Genomic DNA, 21,164 nt, shown 5'->3' with positions numbered 1-21,164 from the left:
GCCTTGGCTGCTTTCTCATGCCCAGGGCAGATCTTCCACTGCTGAGGCAGTGCAGAATGTTGTCCAATCCTCTCATTCGTACAACACCTATTTCATGGGATAACAGAAATCTGTTCCATACTGATGCATTTTGTCAGGACAAAATTTAGTATAACAGCACTTAGTTTAATAACAGCAATAATATAAAAATGCAACACAGTCATAAAAACATAGGTGAAACCACAGAAAAAAAATATAGCAAGATTTACTTGTGGTTATTTGTCCTGGAATCACTTCTGACAAAGATAGTTTTCTAGGTTGATTAGAGTGCTTGAGAAAACAATAGTTTTCTGCCACAGTGTAAAAAACTTCGGGGTTATTACTACTATATTAGTTATTAGCATGCAAGCACTTAACTGACGACATTAAATGTGATAAGTAAAGGAGTTTTATAGAGAACAGATCATGTTAAAGCAGTACCTTCCTCTGACAAAATTACTAGTTTGGTGAAGAAATCTGATAAAGTTAATGCAATTTATTTAAACTTTGCTGAAGGCTTTCTATTAGAGTCCAGTCCAGAAACATAAAATCTGGATGATGCTGTCTTGCTATGAACATCAAGAGGGGAAGCAAATCTGATTCATAAATTGACAACAAAGAATCAAATCTAATTGGTGGAGAGGCTAGAAAGAGGTTAACATGGGGTCTTCTTAGGACTGATAAGAAAAAAGATATAGATCATATATGTATATAATATATATATTATCTATGTATGTGCATATTTTGTATCGTATGTGTATATGAATGTAAATTTATGTTTACGTAATATATGTGTGTATATATGTATATAAAATACACTTATTTGATTATTCTATTAAGCAGGTAGAAATAAGATGGGTTCAAATGAAATTAGTAGCATGAAAGCAAAAAAGAGAAATCAGGTTTAGGTTCCTGGTCTTTTATGGAGCAAGCGGATGCTTAGAAGGGCTAACAAAGGAGCTCGTTAAGGAGTAATAGTTAAGACAACAGGGATGATAATGGCTAAAATACTGAGAACAAACTCGCAGGCTTGGATTCACAAGAATGTTTTACTTTGGTGATTTCAGCATAATTGCACTGTAAACTGGATTCACATAATGCAGCATCAGCTAAATCCTTTCCAAAAGGAAAAGAAGTCAAATGCTTCCCATCAAAGACAAAAACTATGTATAAGTGAAAGGATTCTGGAATTATTCTGCACTGAAAGAAGCATTCAAACTTTTGAAATCCATATTTTCTATTTTGCATGATTTAACTTCCATATTTTTCTGCCATTAGTTTACTTGACATATGTTCCATCATATTCACTTACTTTTATCTTATGGATGAATGAAACACTGACACTGTCATACAAGGTAGTCACAAAGGTGTCATGTACAAGGTGTCACAAAGTTTTGTGACATGGAAGCTAATTATAATTGTTGCTAGTAACAAAGAATGCCTCCTACAAATATAGATGCCAGCATCCTTAGGATGTCACATTTTCTCAGTTTCACTCCAAGTAGTTTGGTACTTTATTCTCTGTAAAGATGAAGTAGCCATCCTACAGAGTTATTTTAAATAATTTCTCTTTAAGACTGTTATGAAAATTCTGTACTTCTGTTGCTTTCTGTTAGCCCGTTCCCACTAAACCCATCATGCATGTTTTCAACTTATGTACTTGAAAAATAATTGGGAGAGAGAAAAGACCTACAGATATGAGTGGTATTGTCTGAGAGTATTAATATTGATGTTTTCATTTTAAAATAATTTCTCTAAATCTATTCATTTAAGGTCAGCACATTTCTTGTGGCCTATTTCAAAAAAAAAAAAAAAAAAAAAAAAGAAAGAAAAAGGAAGCGGTGGGGCATAGCTGAAAATTTAGACTCTGGTGCTTTTGCTGGATCCATACCCCAAGAGGAAATTCAATCATATATCAGGCCTCATTTTTGGAAGTGAAGATTTTAAGTCAGGCATACCAGACCCAAGGTTTTTTGGTTTATTTTCAGTTCAGAATTTATAGGACTTAATCATTGGAAACTTCTGAAGAAAGTGACATGTCTGTTTGTCTACTGATGTAGTTATGGCTGGTAGCTGTAGCACTGCTTTTAGTAAGATGTACCTTACATTTTCCATTATAAAAAAAAATACCATTCACCTAGAACACCTGGCTGAAGTTTCCACCATAGCAGCCATAGCAGAATAACTGCCACAGCCTAAATATCCTCTTAAAAATCAATAAAATTCAATTTTAGAACAATGGTGGGGGATATAGATTGTTTTTCCATGCTTAGTCATTTTTTTAAATAACTATTTCAGTCTACTATACTTGAGAGCTGAGAGAATATGAATGGTTGTGCACAAAAAGCTAAATAAATAGGGTTGAGTTATAAGCCTCTGAAAACCTCATATTGCTCCATCCTGCATCTTCAACCTACTGACTGGAACACACATGTACTGCCCCAAAGAGCGACTATTGTAAGCTATTTAGAGGCTCTAATCAATAGGAAAAAAAAACAAAAAAACAAAAAACCCCAAAGCCCTAACCAAAGCAGGGATCCTTGGATTTTCAGAGAATTTTTCAGCATTTTTACTAGATTTTTCTGCCCAGAACAATCCTAAGAAACCCAAAATGAGCATTTCCTACACAATTCTGATATGCAGCCTCTTTTCATACCTTCTCATGGTTTTTACATAAAGACATATCATCTTTCTACTGAACTGCTTTTTCAAATCCAGTAGGACTCAATTACTGAAATAAGACTGCATAAAGAGTTGTTGTTTGTTTTGGTACCTTTGTCTTAAGAGGATATGTAAAAAATCAGGCATGCCTTTCTCTTCCATGCAGTTTCTATGAAATACTCAAGTGGTTAGATCCTTTTACATCATTAATATATCTTTAATACTACAGACTATGCCCATGTAAAGCCGTGTTGATTTGCGGTAACTGTTGACATGCGTCATGTCTGTAAGGGCTGTCTCACTGAGCTTTATATTAACAGTTGTACCAAATATTTTCAAAATATATAATAAAAATAAAATAAAATGTACACAAATTTATATAAGTACTACAACCTACCTAATTTTACATAGATGTCAATGCTAATTCTAATGTTATTAATTTTTAAATGGCTACTATTAGTTACATTACTAATACAATAAAAATAGCTTAATATGAGCACTATGTAATCTACACATGACAAATCTCTACAGAACTATTAATGGTTAAAATTTCACTTTTATTCATATATTTAAAAGAAAAATGCATAGATATTATAGTACAGGCAATAGCATAAACCAGAGCCCCAGATTTAATGTCTTATATGAAATCCCACAAAGTCCTCTACATCCATTCGTGCTATACATCCATTAAGAATGTGAACCTCTCTGTAAAATAATAATTTATTTTCAACTGTTTGAAGAGATTTTATTTATTTTACTTCACATGTTGTTGCTTTTATGTTTTTTATTTATTTATTGCAGTGACTAAACTAGAAGTAGCTGCTTGCCAGGAGTTGTCTTTTTTTGCTAGAAGAGACATTCATAAAACATATTGATAAATGCATCCTAGTCTGTCCAATAAATTTGGGGAGATTTATTTTAAAATTTGCAAAATGCTTCTATGTTTTTAAAAGAAAGATAACAGCAAAAATACTTCTATTATTCTATTATTATCTGCAGTATTCTACTTTATAAGATGAAAAATGAAAATCTTTACCTAAGTAACAAGTTCTATGAAAGTTTTAGTTTAAGAGAGCAAGCAATTTTCCATTGAAAATATGTTTTAACAATAAGCATTTCAGCAGGACTGACACTGAAGCGTATTGTTAAGCAGCAAAGAGAAGCCTTCTCTGCTGCTCTCTGAGCTCCATGTGTTATACAGAAACAACCCAGAGAGCCCTGTTCTCCAGAACTGTGAGCTTAACACTTTTCACGTATTCTAATAACATAAAAAGACCATTGGCACCCTATTCTCTTGATGAGGTTCTGCTATTGCACACTTGCTTCATAAATTATCCCTTCACTTCAAGCTACATTCAGCCTCCACTTGGTGCGCTGGTCCCTAAACTGCCAGAGGACTGGAAATCCAGGAGCATTCAGCAGGCTGTCTTCTCTTGTCATCCCAACAGCTAATGTCTGGCATGGCAGCATGTCATTCCACTGGTACATTGCCACATAATAAATTACTTAAATCAATAATGGAATTTAATTACTTGAGTCTCTCCTTTCTGTAGCATCTCCTAACCTGATGAGTAACTTATACTTTTGCTGACACAGCCAGCATTTCTGATGGTGTTTACATCAGCAATACCACTTTTTGGCCAAGAGAGGAGGAAGTCTTTGAGGGTTCATATCTCCTCTTTATTTCTGGCTCAACTACCTGTATAGACCTTGTTCAGATTCCATCTCCTGCATATGTATTCCTTGCTTGGGGAGTACTGTTACTAATTAATCATCATTAGGGGAAGCAGAGGGAAAAACTATTTCTGGATAGCTATGATTTCCGAGTTCAGTAGCACTCCTACTGTTCCAAGACATCAGAAAAATGTGATGGGCTCGAAGGGCACCTCATTTTACAAGATCCATAACAGATCCCCCTGTAACACTGCATTTCCATACTCTGGAGACTGTGTAAACAATTCACCTTGTTTCTCACTCTGAAAGAAATTACTTATATCTGTAAGACTTTTATACACTGAACCCAATACTCTGAATTTGCAATATGTTCACTAGCTATTCAGCTTGTAGGTACAGCTTCTCATCACACACTCCCTTTCACTTTGGAACTTGAATTTTTCTCAGATTAGTGTGGGCCTTTTCATAGTGAAATCTGAAATTAAATAATTTGTTAATTAGGTCTTCAGCTAATTCCTTTAGGACTTGGGTATCAGTTAATAAGTTTTGTTCATCTGAAAAATCTTTAATTTCAGCCGTCTGATTCAGGTAGTAAAACTTTTAGTCCAGCAGCATCATTTGGAATGGATGCGACCTCCTGCTTTGTTCCACATATGAAACAAAAATAATTAGTTAGCATTTCTGTCTTCCTGATTAGAGTTCTCTTACTTAGATTTTTTTCTTGTTTGCTTTGGTAAAAATGCTTTTTACAATATCTCACTCACATTTTTTTACTGTTACTAGCCCAAATAATGCAATGGGATATAGAAACACTTCTTCCATTAAAATTATTCCTCTTGCATGAAAAGTTCAGCTTTCACAAATATTATTTTAGTAGCCTATTAGCCAAAGTGGTAAAGACCGTAACACTGAGACCAAATAATGGGATCTTTTCGGTTAATGTGAAAATAAACTGGGCAGCTATTTTTGTCATATTTATTGTAATTTGTCTGATTATCATTCCCATATCTAGGTAGACAAGTTATACCAACAGTTCAAAGAAGCTACTATTGAAACGTTACCTTCAAGGTAGGATTAGTGAGTGCTACCTAAGATATTCAGAAAATCATTTTTGCCTCTCTATGCTTCAGTTATCTTAATTGGAAAAAATGGATAGAATGATATCTCTTCTCTGGGGCACTACGGTGCTATATAAGAACTAGTCAATAGTCTTATTATTAATATTGGAAGTGCATCAGAGAAAGGCATAAACAAACCAGCTGCCTTCAGATAGCAGTATATATTTTAATATACGCATTTCACTTCTTTACACACTTATTAGCTAAGTTAAGAGAGTAAAATCTTTATAACATGATGGCCGGTTATTTATCTGTTCTGCAGTGAGTCCTATCCATAAAGAATACATGGTTTTCTCTGTTGCAGGACTTGAAGCCTACAGGGAACAAAATCATAAGCACTGTAAAACTTCAGTGTAGTGTAGAATGATGCTAGAGAACTGTGGAAAAAATCATCATTATAAAAAATATATATCTTTGAATTAATTGTTAAGTTCTACATATCATGGCTGGAACTGCTTTCTGATGAAGCAATATAGTAATAACCCAAGTATAGGGAGTACATGAAGGGTAGGAGAGAGACACTCCAGCAGCAAATGGAAAATATTGGTACATGGCAACTGCCAGAATCATTTATGGATCCTATTTTTACAGTATTCTGCAATAAAAGAAAGAAAGTGTGCTTTTATACCTAAAAAGAAAATGCAAAATATTACAATTTATATGAACTGAAGCATTATGGTCACATCAAGACTTAAGAGGAAAACATAATATTATGCATAACAACAAGTAATGAAAAGACATCTCCAAGATTTTCTTACTTTTTTTTTTTTTTTTTTTTTTTTTAGTAACAGCTAAAAAGAGCTATTTATTAGCTTTTAAATTACTTTTTTTTTAAAAAAAATCTTTCTACTGGTAGCATTCACATCTTGGATATCTGGTGTGCTTCTAACTTTCAGTCTGGAAACAAAAGAATGAAAAGCTTCTGTATTTATGGATTGCTTCATTTGATCCTTCCTAGCAAAAGTGCAATTTGAAGCAATCCAAACAACTAGACAAGAGAAACCTTACAATGAAGTGCTCATTACTCTATGAAAGTACAGCAGCAAAGTGTCAGTCTTGCTCTGAGTTTCATCCAGCTCTAATTTATCCAATTCAAATCCCTTGGAGCACACCCAACTTTATCTTGAAGAGAAGAAATGTGTGATTTCCCAGAACTTAAATTTGGCAGCGGTATAGGATAGGCAGAATGGTTAGATAGATTTCTCCACTAAACAAGAGAAGCCATCCATTCCCTTGACTATTGCAGTACTGGAAAGTTTATCATATTTACCAAAGTAGTGGCATGAGGTTAAAATGAAACATTTTACCAGACTGGTAAACACTTTTTATGAATTTCCGTAGTAATGAGCTGAGGCACTTTATGAAACAATGATGCTGAAATCCTGGTTCAGAAGAGGGCTGCAGCTGGTGACAGGTCACATTTATTTCCCATGTTATGTAAGGTCTGTCTTTAAGTGCATTCTGCTTACTGTGCTGGTCTGGAGTCAGGAAGCAGCAGCACCATGACAAATATTAGAAGATGTAATAGAGAATTTTTTCTTTCTCTGCTGAATGGACACAGTTTTTCTAGGAGAATGATGTGGGCAATTCCCAACTCCACCAAGGCCCTTGGGTAGCTATAATTTTTCCTGTGGTCTGCCCAGGAAGCATATCATATAGAAAAATAGATGAAGCTTTGATCCAAGATGAATTTTGGAAGAAGTGGCTCACAGTAGGCAAATATCCTTTCTGTCCTTAATTTCTGTTAAGAAAAAAAAAACCTCAGTGCAAGCATTGACTTAACCACACCATTTAAAACAAAATAGGTTGTGTCCAAATCAGAACTCATAATACGCTCTTAACCGAAAATCTTCTGCTTTCTTCCTGCCTGTAGTTTATCCCACAAACAATCCTAATTTTTATAGAAGTTGCTCAGAGAATTTATACATGAAACTGTTTCCCAAATGGCTTAATACGATGCCTGATATAGTCTATTGAATGTATATGGTAATTCTGACAATGTTGTTTCAAGGAGCCAATGTTTATTAGTGCCCTGTTACAACTTCTTGCTGGTCAGTGCATGTTGAGTGCTTTGGCTGTACTGTATATTCTTTACAAAATTCTGCAGCCATGTTATGATGCTAAATAATATAAACAGTTCACCTCAGACCTGCCTCGCCGGTGCAGATATCTCTGAGGCTCCCTGGGCTCCTGGCTGACCCCGGTGACTGTCACCAGAGCTGCTCTGCTCTCCTTGTCTGAGTGCTGGGGCACTGCCCTGCCAGTCACCCTCGGCTCCAAGCTACCCCTCCCTTGCAGAGCAGCCCACTCCTGCTGCTCTCTGATGTCTGAGGACAAAATTTCTAGAAATGTAACTTCATTTTCTAAACCAGTGTGCATACTTCCCACTATAGGTCCAACGATTAGTTTACTTAAGGAAAGACTGATAGTTTCAGTCTCTGCCTCATTCTTGTTAAAGGTTTTCATAAGCTTTATCCAGCTCCTTCCTTACTGGATTTATACATCCAAGGCAATCTATTTCCATTATAAAATATTCAAATTGCTTCATGACTATAATCTCCACATAAAACAAGCTCCCAAAGCATTCGGCCAGTCTGAGGTATTGATCCCTCATTAAGTGACAGCTTTGAGTTCTGAGTCACATGGAAAATCATGTTCAGCATTTTTTTTTTCCTAATCAAACATCAGATACAGGAATTTCAAGTGAAGACAGAAATCTTTTTTTCTCTGAAAGGGAGCCTGACAGTATTTTGTTCAACATTTTTGACAAAATGTGATGATTTCACTGTGTATAAAAGTAAATAAAAAGTATTAAAATGAATATAATTTTAAAGACTCTGTCATGGAAAGCAAAGTAGCTAGCTTCTTTTTTTTATATTTAAAATTGCCTGCATTATTTGGGTCAAAAATATTTCCAGATATCAAAGAGTTGTTTTTAACTTCTCAGCCCTCTGCCTGAATCTTCGTTCATTAGGCTGGTTGTTATCGAGGAAATATAAGAAAGCCTCAAAGATAGATAAGAAAAAAAGACATAGAGACCTTTCTAATATAGGAAAATACCTTTTATTTCATGTCCTTCTAAACCAAATGTGATGATCTTCCTTAATTGTAATTTGTTTAAGTTACAAAGGAGTATCATCAAGGACAAAGATATATGAAAGAATGCATGGATTTAAAGATCCAGCTGTTGCACAGCCTCAGACATTGATATAGATGGATTATGTTGTATAACTCAGAGAAGCCGCAACAGCAGGTTGAAAATAAATCCTATTCACAATTGAACCTTCTCATATCTCAGGAACACAGAACTTGAATTCCTTTGACTGAAAAGGACTGAAAAGAAAATGTCTGTTGGAGGGTTGAGGATTATATTTAGGGTAAACCACAAAAATTGTTTCTGGAAAGCAGTTGTATCTCTAGAGTATGAATTTAGTAACTTGAATTTTCAGTACCTTAATTCCATGGGTTATAGCATTAAAACAGGAACATGTTCACAGACTAGAAAAATCATAAAAAGAAGATTATCTTCCTTTATTAACTTTCCTTTATCCTCCAAAAAGTAGAAGAAGGAGGGTTTGAAAGTCTTTTCTTACTTACCAAACTATTGCTGAAAGACTGTAATATTACCACTAGAAGGAAATAAAGAGTCTTTATAGAGCAGAAAATGTCCACGGAAAAGATTTGCAGGACAGATCCCAATGAGAACTAAAAGAAGGTGCTCAAGAGCAGAATCTCACTCCTGCTAGGAATATCACGTAGAAAATGATCATACACAAGCACATTTTACATCTCTGCTAGCCTATTAAAGTTGCACTCCCACTGTGTCATCAGTACGACTTCTGACATGAACGTTTAATCACATGTGGTTCTAAACTTAGCATATTTACTGGTGTATAGCCCAACTGGTGGCATGTTCACACACAGCTTCCCCTAGCGACGCTCAATTTTTCAGTGGTTTTACAGAAGGATCCAGTTCACAGTGGCACTGGGGCAATGAATCGGGCCCAATGTTTGTCCCCTGTCAGGCAGCAAAACCCACCTAAGGGAAATGGGTTTTCTCATGGTAACTCGTGATAAGGCCTTTCTCTGTAAGTGGCAGGATGCCAAACGACAATTTAGCTCTGTTAGACTTAATAACTAACCAAGCAGATACCACATTAAAAGGAATATTCTCTGAAATGCTGTATGAAAAGAAAACTATGCTCTCAGTGGAAAATACAAATGTGTTTCTACTACAGTGAATTAGGTGACTAAATATGAAGCAACTACAAGAAAAGATACCAAAAATACCCTCCATGGCTTTGAGGAAGTTACCTGAGAGTTATATAACATTATGCAGAAAACAACGAACTTTCCTTAAGCAAAGGCCTGATCTGGTCAAGAAAGGGAGAAAATCTGGGAATGCTTGCTGGCAAAGAATTACTGGATCCTGTAACTTTTAACAGAAAAGTTAACTGGATCCATTTCATGACCTGTCCTGAGAATGATTTTATTTACATCATGAAGCATACTGAGAGCTTTAACTTTGAGATGTCTACCAGGGGAAAACATTAGTAAGTACAATTTCAGACATTAGAAAACAAATGGAGTCTGTTAGGTAGGAAGAAATAAAGAAATATTAAAAGAAAATTCACTTGATTATAGCTCCAAAAGTTGATGTAACAAGATGAAAACGTTTCCATGAAAATGTCAAGAATAATTCAGTATCTACGTTCACTCGGCCTTCCAAGTGTAAGCTACTAATACGTAAACAGCAAACACAACTATTAGAAAAAATGGGAGAAAAGTTCTAACTACTTTTTTGTGCTGATCAGTAAGGGGGGGTGTATTGATGGGATGTTCCCTTGTGCACAGAAAGAAATTGGGTTCCTCTCAAAGAAACCGACAGTGCTTATTTCGTATTGCTTTATAATTAATGAAACACTGTTTTCTACAGAATGTTTCTCTATGGAAGAAAGCATAATATTAACTCAAGAATGATCCACTTTTAAATATTAAATATTTGCATTTTAGTCTTTTGTAAGTAATTCTTCCTATTCTTTTATCTATTTGTTTTTAGATGCCTATTATTCAAATGAAAATACTTCTGCAACTGTACATTGTTCACACGCTTTTTGAGGGAATAAAGCTGATAACTGCAGCTTTAGTATTTAGTTGAGTTGTTTTAAGTAACATAAAAAGTAAATAAAATAATAATAATAAAGAAAATAATAATAATAAAATAAAAGTAAATAAAAGTAAATAAAAGCAAACCCTGCCATCTTTAAAACATGCTATTCATTCTCATGCATTTTTTCAAAGTAAGATTCAGCTATTTGTAATTTTCAAAGTTTTATCTTCATTAGGTTCTGTATAGCAAAAGTAATCACAGAAACAACTTCTTAGGTCAGATATAATTTAATGATACTTTGAAATATTTGATGTAGGAGGTAAAAAACACAATATCTCTCTCCTTCCCTGAGCAGCAGAATAGTCAAAGCTCAGTACACACTCTGAAAAGCCATTATTTCTTTCCATCCCTTTCTTTCCCTTTTATCTTGTGGTCCTGTCACATAACTTTCTTCCATTATTCCTCAAGAGGGCAGGCCTAGTCATACAATCCTTTCCACGAAAGCAAGTTCCAAAATGTCTACTTAAACAGACATTTCTTGGTTGACAAGAGAGTTTTTTGGTTATGTCCCCTAAAAGAAGACAGACTGTCCTAAAGCAACCACAGTTAGTCTTTAACCAAAAAATAACCTGTAAATTGTTAATGAAAATTTAGCAATTGGAGAAAATGATTTACTGGAAAAAAATGAAATGCAAGAAGAAGTAGAGGTTACTATGCCAGGCAAACAGCAGTGACCAAGCTACAGATTCACAGAATCACAGGAACATAGGATATCTCAGGTTGGGAGGGACCTCCGGAGGTCTCTATTCCAACCTCCTGCTCAAAGCAGGGCCAGTGCTGAGGTCAGACCAGGTTGCCAAGGGCTTTGTGCAGTCGGGGCTTGAAAACCACCAAGGATGGAGATGACAAAACCTCTCCAGGCAACTTGTGCCACTGCCCCACTGTCCTCAAAAGGGAAAAGTGTCTCCTTATATCCGGTCTGAGACTCGTGTTTCAGTTATGTCTGTTGTCTCCTGAGCTACTGCAGTGCACTGCTGCAAAGAGCCTGGCTCCTTCTCCTCAAAGTCCTCTGTGTAGGTGTTGGGGGTGGGGGTGGGGAGGGGCTGCTGTGAGGTCCCCTAAAGCCATCTCTTCTCCAGGCTGAACAAGCCCTGCTCCCTCAGCTTCTCCATGCAGGACACATGCTCCAGCCCTGAACATCTTGGAGTCTCCCTGCTGAACTCACTTCACTTTCAATATCCATTTTTATACTGGTGGGCCCACAACTGGACACAGTATTCCAGATGCTGTCTCGTGAGTGCATGAGCAGAAGGGGATAATCACTTCACTCGATGTACTGGCCATGCTCCTGTTCATACATCCCAGGATGCACTTGACCTTCTTCGCTACCAGGCAGGGATGCTGCTGGTTGCGCTCAGCTTGCTGCCCACCAAGATCCCCAGGGCCTCCTCGGCAGAGCTGCTCCCCAGCCTGTCTGTCCCAGTGCGTGTCATTGCTGGGACCCTTCCCTCCCAGGTGCAGGACTTGGGACTGTCCATGTGGGATCGCACAGGGCTCCTCCTCTAGCTTGTCCAGGTCTCCTTGGATGGCAGTGCTACTCTTGACCACGGCAACCATGTTGTTTGTGTCCCCTCTGCCCCATTTGGCGTGATCTGCAAACCTGATAAGAGTGCACTTGGTCACCTCCTCAAGATATAGATTCACTTTAACACATCAGTCATGGGAAACATTTAGAAATAAATCATCTTAAGCCTTGGCAAAGCACCCTGTTCAGGTTTAAGGAGTAAATCAGGACTATATGCAAATAATTCTGCAAATATCAAGGGAAATCCTGTAGTATTTCACCAGTATTTATTTACCCAACAAAATAACCTTCCTTTGACTTCAGTGGAAGACTTTCCAGAGCAGAGATTAAGGATGTGAAACTTCATACCACCACTGAAATATGCATATAGTGCAACACCATGGTGCCATTACTGAGTCTAATGACACAGCAGGGAAGCTCTCAAAATCCTGAATGTATTAATAAAACACTGCTTAAAAAGGCCATGTTCTCACAGTGACCAAAAAGATCACTAAACTGTTTTACTGTGGTTGAACTCTTTCAAAACCACAAGACAAAACCTCTCATCTTCTCTCATTTTCTAAAACTGGCAAAAATGTAACATTTCAGCTCTGAGGTTCCTTTTTTTCCCCACATCATTCCACTTTACAGAACTGACACCCAAGATGTTTACAATGCTATTAATATCAAATCTGCATATGTGGAGTGACTTTGGGGGTTGTTTTGATTCAAGTTCTGAGGAGACAAATGTGCTGAGAGCAGGAAAAATGAAATTGGAAATAAGATACAATTTTTTTTAATATTGAGAATAACTAACCCATAGAACACTATGTCAGAGCGTGAAACCAACTCTTCAACACTAGGAATCTTTGCCTTCAGATGAGTTTCTTTTAGAAAGTAAATTATAGTCCAGCCATGAGTTACTGGGTGTGACAATGTTCATCTGCAAACAAAAGAAGAACAGTTCTTCTCACCTCAGAGATTACTAGGGGAAATATATGGCCTACCTTATATAAGCGGTTGATAGAAATAGTAATGTCTCCCTCTGACCTTAAGGAGACAACCCAAGCCTCTCCCTTCTGAATAAAAATTCCCAGGTAGCTGCAACTGAAACAACTAAGGGTAATTAACTGTAAATAACTACCAACTTTTTGGCAATTATAACAAGGACAGCAGGAGGAATAAGCATCTCTTTATCATATCATTAATTATTGTTGCTATTATTATTGCTATACATAATTTGAATTTCTACACAGTGCTTCATACTGCAATAGATGCAGAAAAACAAATAAAGACATACTCCTTGTCCTTGGGAGTTAATGATCCAAAAATAACCCCCTCCCAGAAATGTTTCTGCCAGGTGAGAGCAGAGAAGACCGGTAAGTGGCAGCGGAGAACCCTTCCCTACCAGCTACAAACTAGATCAATGAATAATAAAGCAATTTCACTCTGCCAGACTGCTGGACTGGCACATTTCATGACCATTAAAATCGCATGTGCATGCTATTAATATTTACAAAGCAGCAGATCAACTTTGTTCAAAAATCTGTAACTTTTTTTTTTTTTTTTTTTTTTGAACTGATGTTCTGGAAGTCTTGCAATGGAAAGATGTGAGGAATTCAAAGGCTATTGTTGTGAATTTGATTTTGTGGTAGGAGGATAAAAAATAGTAACTTTCCTAATGTTCAACTTTGCTGTGCTCTTTGTGTGCTATAATATTAAGAGATGCAAGAGTTCCCTTATTGTACTGTCTTTTGTCATCCTTTTTGTCATTCTGCTTAATTTTTCATTCAGCTTTTCTGTGAATTTTCTGTGAAGCTCATTTGTGGAAGTATCTTCTGAATAGATACAAGTATAGGTATAAGGGGAATCAAACAATATAAACACAATAAAAAGGTTTGCATTAAAAGAAAGTCACAGAAGACTAATGTTTCTATTTAATTTGGCTGTGAGCCTGCATTTCTATCCCCTTTGTCTTTCCTGCTCCTAACCACTATTAAATAGCCACTAGCAGGTAAAAAAAAAAAAAAAAAAAGGTATAACTGTTGTTTCAGGTCAAGAAAGACTTCACACGTGTGCACATCAAATTATTTATGATACACAATATAATAAGGCTCAAATTATTTGTTTTTTTTTTAAACAAGTGCTTGCTAGGCACAAGGAAATTTTGGTGCCACAGTTCTTTACACCGTAACAAAGATGGGGGAAAAAATTGCCAAACATAATATAACCTAATACATCTCTTTTTAAAAAAACAAATGGACATGTATTATGGGAATTATTCTGCCTTTGCTTTTAACCTTTATCAAGCATAATTGCCTCATGCAGCAAAGTCATAAAAATGCTGTCAGTTTCATAGAGGAGGGTTTTATATCCATATCTCACCAGTGTAAGGCAAAAAAAAAAAAACAAAACAAAACCAGCCTTTGTTTTCATTATAGATACCCAAATGACCCAAACAGAGGTATAAATGATGGTACTGAGTGAACTGATGAATTATTAGAACATATATTTCATCCTTTGCCCTAGATATCACTGCCAGAAATAGTCAACAGGATTTCAATATTCAAAACCAGAGTAAGAATGCAAAATTGAAGAGCTTTTGTCAGTTCAATTATTCATCTATTCACTGTAAAGAATGGAACAATATTTAAGCAAGTGTTTTTTCCCTTTGATTAAATGCAATGAAAGTGGGCTCCTTAAAGGCCCATTATAGCATAATAATGCCTTAGAAACAAAGCTGTATTGGTTTGTAATAGATCGAGTAAGACATTTAGATATATAGCAAAAAACTGCATTCCTTTGTGATCTTTGCTATGATTGTCCCTTTAGTATGTATTTAGCAAGGTCTTTGAGGTTACATTCAGGGAGATCATGCAGTGAATTATGCAGCCATAGAGAGGTGCTGTGACAATTTTGTGAGAAGCTGAGAAACAGTGAGAACATCCATGGACTGAAGAGTAGTAGTAAGAATTCTGATGAATCCAAAGAGACTTTAGGTGGAGACCTTCAGAAGAATCCAAAATTTTATATGAATGTGCATGAGGAGCTGTGGAGAGATTCACAGGAAGCACCAGAATGACCCACAAACATAAGCATTTCATTATTACCTGCATCTCTGACTTCATTAATGAAATTAGTTCAGACAGTGCTGCAGTTTGCTCATAAAATCCTCTATCCTGAGCTTACAGCGCCCTTTGCAAAAGATGAGAAGTGCAGTCAGATTAGACTGAAATGCAATAGTATCTCCACATCCCCAAGCCAGGAAAAAAAAAAAAAAAAAAAAAAAAAAAAAGAACCATCAGCTGTAAAGAAATCAAATCCAAGGACTCTCTCTCTCTCCTCCACAGATACAAGCCCAAAGCATATTTTTATCTTTCACAAGTATGGGCATTTCAGCATGCCCTGAGGATCAGGAAATATTAGGAAGTAATTTGCTCATCATGGAAGTGAATGCAAATTAATCCACTAGAGTAAAATGACTTTATAGAAGTGGGGTGGGGTGGGAGAGAGAATTTGCCTTCATCCAGAAAAGCAACATGTGGAGTCTGAATTGTGTGATAGAAAGGCTGCTTTCCCTCAGGCAGCTTTAGTTTGTGGTTCAAAGCGGGTGGCGCTGCATCCCACACTCTGCCTCTCCTGCAATCTGTTCATACAAGGACCGTCCATCTGCTTAGTTTAAACAGACCTCCAGTTGCTTATGTGTTTGTTCACAGATGTAGGTAGGAGGTTTGACTGCAGGTTTCTAAAACTTGAATCCAAGATTAGGAGACACATTTGCAAACATACTTGTTATAGCAGAGTCTTATCTATGTGCTGGGAAATGCTCTATTGTTTGACTTGCAAATCAGTTCCATTTAAATTGAAACATGGTGATGGTACTTATGCATATAAAATTAAATTTGTACAATATCATTTCAATATAGTCAAAAACTGCAAAATATACAATGGCAGAAAATGTTAAAGACAGCATCCATGAAATCGTTAAATACTAAATAGAATTTCTTTGAGAGGAAAAAGAATTCTGCAAGGGGAGTTGGTATTAAAGAAAACTAATTCTTGAATTGCAAAGAGTGCAGCACCTGAAAATAGTATTATGCTTTTCATTTGATTCCGAAAACTTCTCTACATTTAAATGAACTGCTACATTTTTAACAATGGATTGAATTAGCCTCTTCTTAAGAAAACTACTGATTACTGCAAGAGTTTGATCACAACTGTGGACACCACCAGACCAAAGTTGAAAGTCTTTCTTGCGGAAAGTGTTTCCTCAGGAATTTCCCAACTGTCCAAGTTCTGGATATTGGAAAGTTATCACGAAATACGACAGATATGGTACAGAACAGAATGCACCAACACATGACTATCATGTTTTGGCAGGAAGATACTTTGTAGGAAGATGTTACTACTGATATTTAAGAAAAGATAACGCTTGACTTGCTCTCTACATTACCAGCTGCAATAGATCATTCAATCACAGTATACAGATGTGATGTGAGATCACTTGCATAGGTGAAACTTTGTGGGACAAGGCTAATGCTGTTGTTGTTTTTTTTAATGGTTCATTATTTGACATCCTCTATGAATATATTTGATTTGGAAAAATTACTTGATCAGCGAATCACAAGTCACATATAGACATATGGATGATTTCACTTTTATCCTAAACATATGCTCCAATATATGTCTAAGCAAAAATTCTTCATTGTATAATGAAAGGGCAGGTTCTCAGTTCTCCATGTAGTTTTTCATCACACCCAGAATGATGCAATCACTGAGCTGCTGGACAATTCCAACCTGCCCCATCATCTCTCCTTATACAGCCAGGTATTTCCTAGAATATAGTTATGTTCCCAGGCACATGTTCAACAGGACAATACAAATAAATATAAGAAAAAAGACCTCTTCCATATGGCTCTGAACCCCCAAACCCTGCATCCAGCACACAAAACAGGGCAGGCTGGACCACCTTGTTCAGTCCATTTTAAGTATACAGTTTACAGAATAATAGCAGATAGCGCTGACTCTTCTTTACTTCTTCAGTTCTGCACTGATGTAATTTTCTTGATATCAGTGAAGTTAAGCCAGGATTTAGGGCCCAGCTCAGTACTGGGTACTGAGCATATCTGAGGAGCAGTTAATCTCAGATCTTTCCAGGACTGGGTCTGGTCCCTGTGCAGATACAAAGAGGAACAGAATACATGTAAGATTTCTTTATGATTAAATGATATTGTTCATGGATAGAAGTCCCTGGGAAAATCACAGAAGTTTGGCTACAGATGTTTCTTTTATGTCACCTGAAGTCTGACTTCAGCTATGAAGAGCTGCTGAGTATCACTCACAGCTGCTGAGTACCTTTGTTAGGAACAGACAAGCTTTGTAATCCATCTTGTATGTTTTTTTAAAGTTCACAAAACTTTCCCGTTCTCACAAATCATTACTTACACTTGAATGAGCATACTGACCTGAAAGAAAAAAGCCTAACAAATAATGGATTTCAGAGCAAAAGAGAAGCTTGTACTTTATGTGTCACCAATAAAATACTACCCCTTAAAGTAGTCTGAGTGGATGCTGTTGACTGCCTATATTTTTGAATGGTCCTTTTCTCTGGACTCAGAAGTGGAATTTACACCCTTTAAGTGAAATGTAGCCCACACAGGCTAATTTTTACCTTTCACTATTGTGACCAGCATAAAATTAGCAAAAAGGCCTAAATTCACCTAAATGTATTTCCAGAGAATATGTGGAAAATTGTGTTGGGAACAGATGCACACCAAGGACTCTGTCAGCTCTTCACGAGGAGCAGGACCATTTTGCTGGATTTTTATTGCACCCCTGGCTGCTGTTATTAGGGATGATGATCTGGACTTTAATTAGTAGGCTGTAGGCTTCCAGTCAGTTGTACACTCCATTGAATTACCAGCCTGAAATTTCTGCTCTGCTTACTTAACACCAAGTTATGGATGTCGCAGATTCTACTGAAAAGCTATCCAAATAAAATGGAGCACTTGCTTTTTGTTTTTATTCTGAACACTAGCTGAACAAATCTGAATGGCAAGTCTGGCAAACTTAACTTGAGCAAGGACATTCTCCTAAATAAAGAGCTCAGCAATCCACATGCTATCTTTGTAGGACATTTAGAGCCCAGTGAGCAAATATTCTGTGGTGGAGTCTAATTCTAAAGAGTGGTATGAAACGGCAAAGCTATTTCCGCAATGTAGGAGAAGAAGAAGTAGCAGAGAACTGTGTATCAGGAAATGTATTTCAAAAGCTCAGGGTAGAGTAGAAGTAGATTTGATGGAAGGATAAATGGACAAAACAGGCCAGACCCTACTCCTAGGAGGACTTCAGAGTGAATTTCAGTGAATTTATTTCTTAATGCTTTGCTTATGTTTGGAAATGGAAGTATCTGCCCAACAAACACATTTTGACCTCCTCGGCTGTCTTGCAGAGCCATGCATACATAATTTCAGAGAAGTTGTGCTTCATTCATATCAGCTCATTACTGCTCATCTATCATCCTATCCCTCCTCACTTCTTCCTCAGTTCTCCCTGCTCCTCCTCCCCATTCCTGTCTACAGCAGGGTGCTATGTATGTTGGGATGTATTTGTTTTTACCAGAATTGAGTTCTGGATCAAGAAGATCTATGGAACGAGTCCTTACGTATGCACAAATGCCAATGAAAGGAATTGTCTCACTTCAGTGTTTCTATGCTCTCTGTAGCAAAGTGCACAGGGATGTTCTCTCTGACACTGGTCTCTTACCTTTCTAATTGACTAAATTTCACAAGTACAAAATAAAAGTGTATTGTCCTTAACTAACTGGTAGAAGACAATTCTAAATACATTCACGACTTGAATTGTTATATGTTATAAATTTAATTTTACTTGTACATGTTTTCAAAGATCTTAATTTGCTTTTAGAAGAAAAAATTGACATAATCAGAACAGAGTAGCTAAGGAAATAAAAACGACATCCTTCAAACAACAAAATCTCTGGGTAAAACTAACATGATGAAGTTAGAGTCACCAGCAGAATTTATGTTTACTTTTAGAAGTCAGACTCCCTTCAAAGATCTGCTTGCAAGTGTAGAAGCCAGCTGCACCAGCAAAGTTAAACACAAGTATGCCTGAAGCATTTCTGAACCTGTAGTTGATTGGACCCAAGTGTGCTCCTTGAGGCAGCAACTGTACGTGAGCATTTGGCACTTCCTCCCCCCTCCAAAGAGAACTTTTGCAAAAATGGGATGAAGATTTTCCTGACTTCCATCTAGCCACCATGTACATGTATTGTATTGTGTTGTATTGGTGAAAGCCAAAAAGGTGAAACTGGTAGGGAGGAAATAATTTTCAGTATTTCAGTGTTTTTATAAATAGTTTTGCTATTGACCAGCATGAAGAACAGGCAGCATTTTGCAGGGAGCATTGAATGTGAGGTGGATAGCTCTGCTTGTAAAGAGGAACAGAATACTTCGCACAAAAATCCTACTTAACATGCAGCTAAGATGCTCACAGCAGAGGAGAACAGCTGTACAGAGCAGCTACTGCGCACTAAATTCCCAACCTGGCACTCTCACTTTCCTGTGTAGATAACCTTAAAAAACATTCAGGCAGGTCAATGAAATGCCCATTCTTAATGTCATTAATGTGAGTTATGGCTGTTTACAGCTGCTACAAGTTAGTCTAAATGGAGAAAGCAAACATTAACAACATTAAAGCATGATCCTATTGTGAAATGTGTCTGTGCAAAAATGGTATTTGAAGTTCAGTATTTATTATGTTTTCTAAGTTCCCAGATCAAATATGTTTAGCTTAAAAATTAAAAAGTTTATTCCATCTGTCAGCCCTGGAAATTCGGCTTGAAATTTGTAAATGAGGCTGCTGTCTTCTGGCTCCAACAACGCTCATGTTAAAGGTTCAACAAAAGAAATTATAGTTACTTTTCTGTTGATGACATGGGAATCAGAATACAATCTCTGTGTGTGTTCTCCCACGTAAAAAAGAATAAAAAAGAAAGAAAAATAAGAATGCATCATGGCTGCTTAAGGAAACAGACATGACTGTGTATAGCAAAAGTTAAGTATTTGTTCATGATTGATAGACACTTTTTCAGAACAAAGATGCTTAGATCTTTAGCTTGGTGTAAATTACTGTGACAAAACTGATTTCAGCTGATCTGTGTCAACACCAAACTGTTGATCGCACCCATACAATTTTAAAACAAATTAATGTTTCATGACATGCTAGCTTCTAGTTTTAGATGTAAAATTAAGATTTGCCTGCTATATTATGATGCGCCCTATATACAATAAAAAATCAGCTTCAGTTTTATATGAGTTCACTGAGGATAAGTTTTTTCAAAGTGCAATAATGAAACTTTCCAGGTAGACCCCAAAGACTCAATTTTAAGGCTAAGTGTGGCACCTTGTTTTTTCAGAAAAGATAGAACCATTTATGGGGTGGGGTTTTTTTGGAAAAATCAGTGGAATTCGCATCTTTGACAAATAAAACTTTTTTTTTTCTTTAAGAACAAAGTTGTGTCTCATAGTAGGGGAGGAGGCAAAAGGTTGATGAATAATAACAGCTTTTGGGAACATACGTTCATAGTCATTCTGAGTCTTAATGACATGGTCAGCAGTGGTCACCCTGCCAAGAGGAAGATTTGGAGACCATGGTGTCAATAGGATAACAGAAAAAGAAACAGAGCGTTGGTGAACATCTCTTATATTCTTTATTTTCCTTTTTCTTTCACAGTAATAAAAAACCCCCACACATTTTAGTGGTTTTGTTTTCCTCTCTGACAAAAACAGAAGAGTCTGAAAAAGTGACTGGGAAACGGGATGTGATTCTGAAGAAAAGAAACAAGAAGACCAAACCGACAAGAAGTATGTACCCTTCAGTTGAAGTAGTAGTGTCAGCTTTACGGATGTAAAATACCAGCTAAGCATTGTATCTGAACCACATAAGCTGATATAACCATCACCTTTCTCCTGCAGACTGTGCGAGCGGATGGCGGAAG

The sequence above is a fragment of the Dromaius novaehollandiae genome, chromosome 2, assembly GCF_036370855.1.
Source record: "Dromaius novaehollandiae isolate bDroNov1 chromosome 2, bDroNov1.hap1, whole genome shotgun sequence".
In the NCBI taxonomy this organism is placed as follows: Eukaryota; Metazoa; Chordata; class Aves; order Casuariiformes; family Dromaiidae; genus Dromaius; species Dromaius novaehollandiae.
This window is presented reverse-complemented; position numbering follows the sequence as displayed.